The following is a 9,957-nucleotide window of genomic DNA, read 5'->3' as shown; positions in this document are numbered from 1 at the left end:
CTTGCGCCTCACCGTGGGGCAACCATAAAGCTTCGACGGAGAACGGTTTTTAAGGATGCTTGCTTGATGCTTGCCAATGAGGCACAAGCAGTGACGTCACTCATAGGCTTCAAAGGTTTGTTAGCCTCTGCGGCCACCCTTGGACATCAACTCATTCCGCTTAACAATGTGCAATTGCTAGCTTAAAGCACTAAGCAAAGGCGCCATAGTCACTTATTTGGGAGAACAAACATTTTAAGGCCGAAATAATGACCTCGTAAATAAGAACATTGAAGGGAAGAATTAGCAGAGGGGGGATAAATCCGCAGATCCGGCGAATACGTGGGAATCTATTGTGAGCGAAACTTTCCTCGATGCTTGCTGAAATGTCTTCGCTTCTTCATTTTGTATGTAGCTGAATGCTCCTTCCCCACGGCACGCCGTTGTCCCATTTTATTCCCCTTATAAGCTTCATTCTCCAGACCTGGCTGTTTCTGTTGCCGACTATTTCTACACTTCCGTGCAGCCGACTTCCTAAATGGTCTGCAGGTCAAAGCTTCTCGTTGTATCCGGGCTTGGGTCCCGTTCCGTCCCCTTTGCATCTTTCGGCACGCAGACCACTTCTTTCTTTTACCAAATTATTCACATCTTGCCCAGTTGCACACACCCAGTGCCCCACTTCTTTATTTGGACGCATATTCAGTGGTTCAAGCAAAGCCCCTTGATGATTCGAAAAAACCGCCACTCTTTGAACTCTGCCGCCGCCACGCGACCTCCTCGCCTCCTCCTCGCCCTTTGCGCGTCCCCTCCGCGGGAACCAGTTTTGTGGCCGTTCTTTTTTTCTGCACGACGATTGGTCCCCTTGCCGTTGCCCTTGGAAACGCGCGGTTCTTGCGCATTCCCTGGGTTCTTTTTTTTTCGTCGGCGCCATTTTTCTCCTTAGCTCGGCTGGCTCGGCGCAGCAACGTTGCACGCTGTTGTGTTTGCTGCGGTGTTGTGCCAGCGCTACGCCGTGCTGTAGCGCATATAACTGCTGCAAGAAGCCTGAAGGCGGTTACCCAGTCTTTTTGATACCACAAGGAAAGCGTGACGTACGACTTGCACAAGAAACAGTGGCTGCACAACACTGGCCGACAAATTGCGCGGGAGCCAAGGAGAAAGAGCGTGCCGCGCGCTCTTTCTCCTTGGCTTCCGCGGACGGTCCGCAGTATTCGATGGAGGCGCATGATGTTGAGCCAGTTGGGCGCCCGAGTGGTGTAGAAAATTTTCAAAAATAGTGTCAACAGCATCGAGAAAACCCACTGGCCCAAACGCTTTATTCGGGCACACGCCCACAGAAAGTTCAATATGATGCAATTTATTCTGGCGTGGCTGTGCACTACCTCCGGGATCAGCCCACGAAAGAGGCCGCGTGTTTCTACCAGAAAGCTCGTTTTCGTGCATAGCATTCGCCGCCAGCGTTTCCCGGTAAACCTTACGGTTACATAAGCTGCAGCAGTGGGGGACCTTTGAATGCTATCGCGTTCCACTCTTAATGGCGTAGTTTAAGCGTCTTCCAATTTTTGTATTCCAATCTGTCGGCAATGGCCGGAAGAGAGCGGCGTTCGAGCCGCGGACGAAAACTTGAGTCACGACTCACCGCACGCTTTCCCCACGGAGAGTCCAGGGGAGGGGGGGGGGCGTATTCTGTAAGTCTACCTAGTGGACTGTCCATTTCGGTCGCTGCTGAGTGGCTAGGGCCGCTCGTCTCCTCTCTCGTGCAGCTGCGTCCAGTCAGCAGTGGTCGAACTGGACAGTCCACTAGGTGGACTCTTACAGAATCACCCCCCCCCTGCAGTCCGACCGTGGACTAGTCCATCGCCACTATGAATGTCAATTTGTGGTCTGTTCAGTCGGCGCAAGCTCATCGAATAAGTTGTTTCAGTTTTGCAAGTTCACCTAATTTGTGAGCACCTTTTAGACTCGAGAAACTAATTTCACTTGTGTAAGAATGCTACGTCGCACTGACGTATACAGAGATAGTATTCCTGTCAAATTTATTTTACGCAAAGAAACATTGTTTTACGTTAGTTCGTTAGTATAATGAGTATATCTAAATCATGTATAGACGCTGGTAGAGTCTTGAAATGTACTAGTCTACACTGAACTGTCACAGCTATTAAGTAGCTCTTGAACATAAGGGTGGTGGTTCATTAACTCTCCTTATAAGATCCGGAATTCCTACCCCCGCCGCTTTCGTAAGCATACTCATTCCTGGATAAAGGGTATGACGTCTTCGATGACGCAGCATATGAAGGTTCTCTGGTAACTTGCAGTCAGAATATGCAACAGAAAAAACGCCCACAAACCTACGGGTTGTCGTTGAGCAGTACCGTGTACAATAATAACGCGCTCCCCTAAAAAAAAAAAAGAAAAGTAACGGAAGTTCTCTGAGTGGGCGGTTATGTCGTTTGTGGGTGTAACTGCATAGGAAATGTCGGTCATGAATTATTGCTTCAGGTATGCCATACTGAACTACCTTTAGAAACACTCTGGCAACTTCTGTGGTTTTTTGATAAAATATTTCGTGAAAGTTCGAAATATTTCCTGGCCATTAATATATTGTCCAAACGAATTGTTGTCAGCACACGACTTTTAGTCTAATGTCTATAACACACGCACAAAAAGCAATGCGGCAGTGTTACTTTCACATTGATTTGTTGGCCGTAGCCCCGGCATGTGCAGCTGGTACGAGATGCAGGCTAGATCGTCCGACGATTCCGGTTGATCGGAATAGCGGTCCGGGTCGTCTACGTTACAAGCATTTGGCAGAGCTCGGAGCAGTGCAACGTCAAAGGTCAGGACAGTGACAGCTTCTAAGCACGAGAGCCGTTGCCCCGAGCAAGAGCGCTCGACCCACTAGCGTTTTGATCCAGTCGCGCTGAACCCACTAGCGTCTCTCTCCGTTACAATCACCCCCGGGAGCGATAAGGGAGCCGACGGGCGACCTTAGCAGCTCGTCACGATGAGCGGGTCGTGGTAAGGCTTTATTAGACGGTCGACGCGGACAATGTCTCGTCCACGGCGGGGCATGTCTGAAGATGGCTCCATCTGGTTCTGTTACATAGTTTACAGGAGATGCGCGTTCGAGGACACGATAAGGGCCTTCGTACTTCGGAACCAGTTTCGAAGAGAGGTGAGGGGCAGTGATAGGGACTGAGGGTCACACGATCGCTCCCGGATCGAAGGTGACCCGTGAAAGTGGCGTCACCGCGAATGCTCCGCTGGCGCTCTTGATCATCGCAAGGCCACCCGCCGTGGTTGCTCAGTGGCTATGGTGTTGGGCTGCTGAGCACGAGGTCGCGGGATCGAATCCCGGCCACGGCGGCCGCATTTCGATGGGGGCGAAATGCGAAAACACCCGTGTGCTTAGATTTAGGTGCACGTTAAAGAACCCCAGGTGGTCGAAATTTCCGGAGTCCTCCACTACGGCGTGCCTCATAATCAGAAAGTGGTTTTGGCACGTAAAACCCCAAATATTATTATTATCATCGCAAGGCCCGCGCGAGGTCGCGGCACTCTTGTGCATGTCTGACCGCGGCAGAAATAGGCACGCACTCGGATGCATCCGGCCGGTGCGGCAGAATTGTGTCGACGGTGTGCGCAGGGCACCGACCGTATAGTAAGAAGCAGGGTGAAAATCCAGTGGCGTAACGGTGTTATACGCTTAGGTTACAAAGGGTAATATGGCGTCCCAGTTCGTGTGGCCGGAGGCGACGTACATTGAAAGCATGTCGCCGAGTGTACGGTTGAAGCGTTGAAACGTTCTGTGAGGCCGTGCGTTTGAGAGTGGTACGCCTTAGTTGTGTGATGAACAACGTGGCACTCTTTGAGAATGGCTTCAACTACTTCCGACAGGAAGACGTGATCGCTGAGCAGTCCTTGAGGTGGGCCATGCCGAAGAATGAATCGGCGAAGAAGGAATGTGGCAACGTCGCGCGCTGTAGCTGCCGGGAGGGTGGCCCTTTCGGCGTATCGTGTGAGGTGATTGACTGCAACAATATCACAGCGGTTGCCAGCTGATGTCAAAGGAAGTGTCCCATACAGATCGATTCCAACGTGGCCGAACGGCTGGTTAGGGCAGGGTAAGGGCTGCAGACCAGCTGGCGAGAGCGGGGGTGAAGATTTTCGGCGCTGGCAGTCGGGCCATGAGTGACCGAACTGTTGACCGTAGTTGTACATTCCTCGCCAGTAGTAGCGTTGTCGGAGGCGCTGGTAGGTTTTGAAAAATCCCGCCTCTGCGCACTGTGGATCAGAGTGGAACGATGCGCAGATCTTTCAGAGGAGGAGGAGGAGGAGAAACATTTATTAAAAAGAAAGGACAAGCAGGTGTCTTTCTGCTTGTGCGGGAGGCGCCCTTAGTCCAGGGCTCCTGCGGCTCTTGCTGTCTCCCGGGCCCGCCGCACCAGTTGCTGCTGGTTACGAGGGTCCGAACTAGTCAGCACGGCCTCCCACTGCTCGGGTGTGGGGTTTGGTATTTGCGGGGCCGCCTTCACGTTGGGGCACGCCCATGTGGTGTGATATAGGGAGGCGTAATCATTACAAAGGGGACATTTGTATGAATATAGTGTAGGGTGTATTGCGTGTAGTCTGCTTAGATGGGGGTATGTGTTGGTTTGTAGTTGTCGCCATGTTACGGCGTCTTCACGTGAGAGGGTCTTGTGTGGAGGCGGGTATTGTCGTCTGTTCAATCTGTGGTGTTGTAGTATGGCGTTGTATTGTAAAGGTACGGGCTCCATGGAGGCGGCCGTATCCCTCTCTTGTGGCGCCCGGGAGGCATGAGCTCGGGCTACAGCGTGCGCACGCTGATTTCCACGGAGGGACTCGTGTCCTGGAGTCCACACTATTTCAACGTCCGGCAATTGGGAGGCTTCGAGGTACTACTAATAACCACTGGCGGCCGTCAGTGGTGTAATTGCGTCGGTGAAGCAGGTTGTCGCGAATGGCGAGCTTGACGGCGCAATGCACGATTCGTTGGCTGCGATGACGGATCAGTAAGCAAGTCTATGATGGAGGAAATCCAGGGGTCCGTGCGCTGCTCGGAAGCGATGGTCCCAATGTCGATGGAAGAAACGTCACTCTGGGATAGCGAGAAGCAGGCATTGTCGTCAGGCAAGGGAGAATGTGAGAGGGCGTCAGCATGCTGGCGTCCGTTGCGGTACAGCACGCGGATATCGTAATCCTGCAAGCGAACTGCCCAGCGACCGGGCGAGACAGCCAGCATAGTGCATGGTGGTCCGTGACGACATCAAATTGGCGACCATACAAGTAGGGCCAGAACTTAGCGCCCAGATGATCGCCGGGCACCGCAGATGATCGCCAGTAAGCGTACGGCTTGCATATGCCCCAACATATTCAGGAAACCCTTGCTTGCGCTGCGATAGGACAGCGCCGAGGCCAACGCGGCTGGCATTTCTGTGTACCTCAATAGGTGCCGTGGCGTCGTATAGCGGCGCAAAATGGGAGGAGACGGGATCGGCAAACGACGGAGCTTTGCAAACGCTTCCTCGCACTCGGTTGCGACTACGAATGGAGGAATCCGTTGCTTCCAAGGAGCTTCGTCAGGGGCGATATGACGGCGGCAAAATTTCGGACGAAGCGCCTGATGTGGGAACACAAGCGTACGAAAGTGCGCAGTTCTTTGACGCACGTCGGTTTAGAAAATTCGGCGATGGCACGAAGTTTGTCTGGATCGGGGAGGATTCCATCCTTCGAGACGACGTAACCTAGCATCGTGAGCTGCCGCGCTGCGAGTCGGCACTTCTTTAGGTTCAGTTGCAGGCCAGCGTTTGTTAGGCACGTCAAAAGACGTCGGAGGCGTGGAAGGTGCGCGATCAAGTCAGGGGCAAAAATACAACAACGTCGTCTAGGTTACGTAAGCACGTGTGCCACTTCAAACCGCGCAGAACTGTCTCCGCCACGCGTTCAAAGGTTGGCGGCGCATTGCAAAGTCCAAACGGCATGGCGTTAAATTCGTGTAAGCCGTCGGGTGTGATGAAGACTGTCTTCGGCCTATCGATGTCAGCCACGGGCACTTGCCAGTAGCCAGCGTAAATCCGTGATGAAATATTTCGTAATTCCAGGGATGAAAAGAATTCAGCTCCTCGTAGGCTATCGATGGCGTCATCGATTCGCGGTAGCGGGTATACATCTTTGCGATGATCTTGTTCAGGCGCCGATAGTCTACCCAGAACCGCGTACAGAGCCGTCTTTTTTTTTTTGTAACATGTGCCACTCGCTCATTCTCTACACAACACGGTGCAATTATCAGTGTTAAGGAACTTGATCCGGCCAGTGTGCAGACGACAGTGCGGCGGCGACACAAACTGGTGCGGGCGGCGGCGCAAGGTTGCATTGACGACGCAAGCAAAGTACCGCAGGTGGCGGCGCCAGGTGCGCTGATGACGTCACGATCACTGCAAGCTGTTATCGCCCGTTAGCGCCTTATCCGTCGGCGTCGAACTGTTGTGAACCGTGATCAAACGTACACCGACGGCAGCTGCGCGGACGTGTATGCTGAAATCGATCTTGCGATTCGGACGGAGTGCGCCGACTGCTGATAGCTTCGCGCGCTGTGTTTTCGCCGCTTCGCTTTGAAGGGAGACGTGCGGCCCTGCACCTTGAAAGCGATCTGCGAAAGGGGCAGGGCGCGGCTCGTTCTGTGAGCTTCGTGGTCGCTGTGTTCTCGCCGCCTCGTTCGCGTTGAAGGGACAAGCAGCACGAAGGCAGCACGACAGGCAGCACGAAGACGCTCGCTGCAGCGAGCTTTATGTTGAAAGCGATCGTCTTACATGGCGGACTGACGGATGGAAGGAGGGACATTTTTTCTCGTTGGGTAAGCGTACAAATGCTTACGCATTTAAAATATTCCTGCCTTTAGAGTGCAATTTGGCGTATGTAATGCCGTACTTTATATGGTATATTTAGTGTATACGTCAACCTATGTACCGTACTTAATCACGTTTACCCTCTCACACTATGCTACACTTGCGATCCTTAGTGCAACGTTTGCAGGTCACTGACTGGATTTCTGTCTTTATTTCTGTCTGTAAGTCAATTCATTCCTTCGTAAAATTATTAGTTTGTGAGTGTTTCATGTTCAGAAGAGTGCATGTCAATCGGTTTATATGTTCGGTTGCTTGCAATTCAATGGATTCCCACGCCCAGTCGTTACTCACAATCAGCAGAGTGGTGGAATAAGATATAGCAGGCTTCACGGTCTGAAATGTTACACGACGCGTCCTTTTGTATAGCTGCGGTTTTGAATAACAACGTTGCGAGGGGCGGAAACTGCTGTGTCTGGCCATCTTCATTTGGCAGCACTTGTAGAAAAAAAAAAGGGTTGAGAGCGCCTTTCGGAACAAGAGTTAATTTCTTTGACCTTAAGAACTGCAAGGCCTCAAATAAATATTCGTCAGTAATCTCATACATGTGCGCCCACGTGAACAGATTGCATTCTCCGAGTACCATGCTAATGTTTTCCTGCGTTTTCGTTGTTTTCTCTAGAGGTTGTACCGAATGTTTCAGAAAAAAGGTTCGACATTTCTTTAATGTAGGGAAGATGAGATAATCCAATGCTTTTCACTGGGCAGCTTTAAATACGTAGCCGTACATTTAAAATTACTCGATATATCAGTTAGACATGTCTACATCATGGAAGGTGTACAAATTAACTTTTTAACCAAAAAAGATACACAATCGGTAACAAGGGAAAAGGAGCATGCCATATCCGAGGAGCTCGTGACCGTTTCCAGAAAGGCAAAAAAAAAAAAGAAGAGAAAGACGGAGCTGTTATAATTTGTTTCAGCGTTATGAATTCAGTTTCACGTAAAAAAATAAGTAAAGCTCTCTATCGCTGCCTAGCAGTTAGAGTGAACTTTAAGCATGCAGTTTTTTATTTTTTTATTTTTTTGTAGTGGTCGTAGCCGTGAATTACACCAAGTGAAGTTTCTGGTTTTCATCTGGTTCTGTGGTCGAATGTTCGATAATAGCAGGCCTCTTATCGAGAGCTCGCAGCCCCTTTTCAATTTCCGTGCGGACGCCTATATCGACGTAACCGCGCAAGATATGTCGAAGGGCACGGCGACAGCGCCTGCGAATGTGGGTGCGGGACGACCACTTGTGGCTCCCGTGTGCACCTCCTCTCGGCTTTCGGCTTCGTGACACGTGACAGCTACGTGGCCGTCGGCAATGTGATCCTCCTGCGCTGCTCGGCAGTTCGTGCGAAGTTTATTGCTGAAATGAGTTGACTTGAGTTACCGTTTTCAGCAGTGACATATAGGCAGCGGTCACCGTAGGTGCACTGCTGATGACTGATCATGCCGCTGCTGCGCAGGTGGTGAGCTGTCGCGGTTTTTGGAAGCAATAAATGACGGGTAGGCAACCATCACACGCGGGAAGCTGGCACGCACGGCCCTATTGGCCGCGAGATCGAACTGTAGGTGGCAGCATCGTATAGCCACGTTAGTGTGGATATAGGCGGATCGACAGCAGGCATTGAAATGTACGCGGCGGCGTACATTTCACCGCTGGGAACGATCTGACCCGATTTTCCGGTGACGAAGCGCGCTGACTGCAGTGATATGATCTTATACTGCCCTCCAATGCCACGCCTTTGCGCAAAGTGCGCACAACGCTTCCATTTATTTGAAGCAAGCGCAAACTGTCACTCGATGGTGGGACTTGCACCCAGCCACAAAGTCTCTGTTCCGGCACGTTCACGGGGCTTCCTTTTTTCTTTATTTTGGGTAAGGGCCGATTTAGGCTCGAGCCGCCCATCATCGCATACCGCACCGCACGCTTGCGGTCGTGCGAAAAATTGCACGTATCCAGCACTTGTGCGCAAATTACCATTTACACTGTGCGCACAGTGTATACCTTACACATTGTAAACAGAAATTTGTGCACAAGTGTTTGACACGTGCAATCTTTCGCGCGACCGCACGCGTGCGGTGCGGCGTGCGGCGATGGGCGGCTCGAGCGTAAATCGGCCGAAAGGGTGGTATGTTTCGCCTACGTTCCGCCTGTGCTCTGTTAATAACGTTGCGGCAGTTATTACTACCGCGTTCTCTGCCAGTCTTGCACCGGTTTAAGGAAGTATGTATTCCTTTACAACGCAGGTAAAATAGCAAGTTACCCGCCGTGGTTGCTTAGTGGCTATATATATGGTGTTGGGCTGTTATAAGCACGATGCCGCGGGATCGAATCCCAGCCACGGCGGCCGCATTTCGACGGGGGCGAAATGCGAAAACACCCGTGTACTTAGTTTTAGGTGCACGTTAAAGAACCCCAGGTGCTCCAAATTATTCCCGAGCCCCCCTCCCCCCTCGCAGTCTCCACTACGGCGTGCGTCAGAATGAAATCGTAGTTTTTGGCACGTAATACCCCATAATTTAATTTTTTGGGATAGCAGGTTATGATTCCGCAGTCCCTCGCTACGTCAAGCCCCATAATCAGATCGTCGTTTTGGCACGTAAAACCCTGATATTCTTTAAAATAGCAGGTTATTGCGCACTCTACAGCTCATTTTTTTCTTTTTTATTCGCTGTGAAATGCAAACAGTTGGTGAGCTCAATTGGGCAAGCCAGCCACTGTGAGAGACAGTACGTTGGTATAGAACCGTCAGGTTGCTAGTAGGACCATCGGAACACGGGCAGTCACTCATCTTACTACAGCGCAAAGACAACAGCGCAACGCTGAATGCCTTTGTACACCGTCAAAAAATTGTAGACGTGCCTTTATGACAGCCACGGGAGAACGGGTCTTTAAGGATATTCACGCCGTTCACGCACATGTCGAGACGTAGGGCACCTAGCAGACGACGCGCGGCGTGATCCACACTGGGTCCGTGCATCAGCCTGTGATCGCCAGACGGCGACTCTGCATGCTCGATCTCGCGGCTGATAGGATCTCTAAGGTAGCCGTGTTGCAGAGCGTATA

The sequence above is a fragment of the Dermacentor variabilis genome, chromosome 8 (genome assembly GCF_050947875.1).
Source record: "Dermacentor variabilis isolate Ectoservices chromosome 8, ASM5094787v1, whole genome shotgun sequence".
Taxonomy (NCBI): Eukaryota; Metazoa; Arthropoda; class Arachnida; order Ixodida; family Ixodidae; genus Dermacentor; species Dermacentor variabilis.
This window is presented reverse-complemented; position numbering follows the sequence as displayed.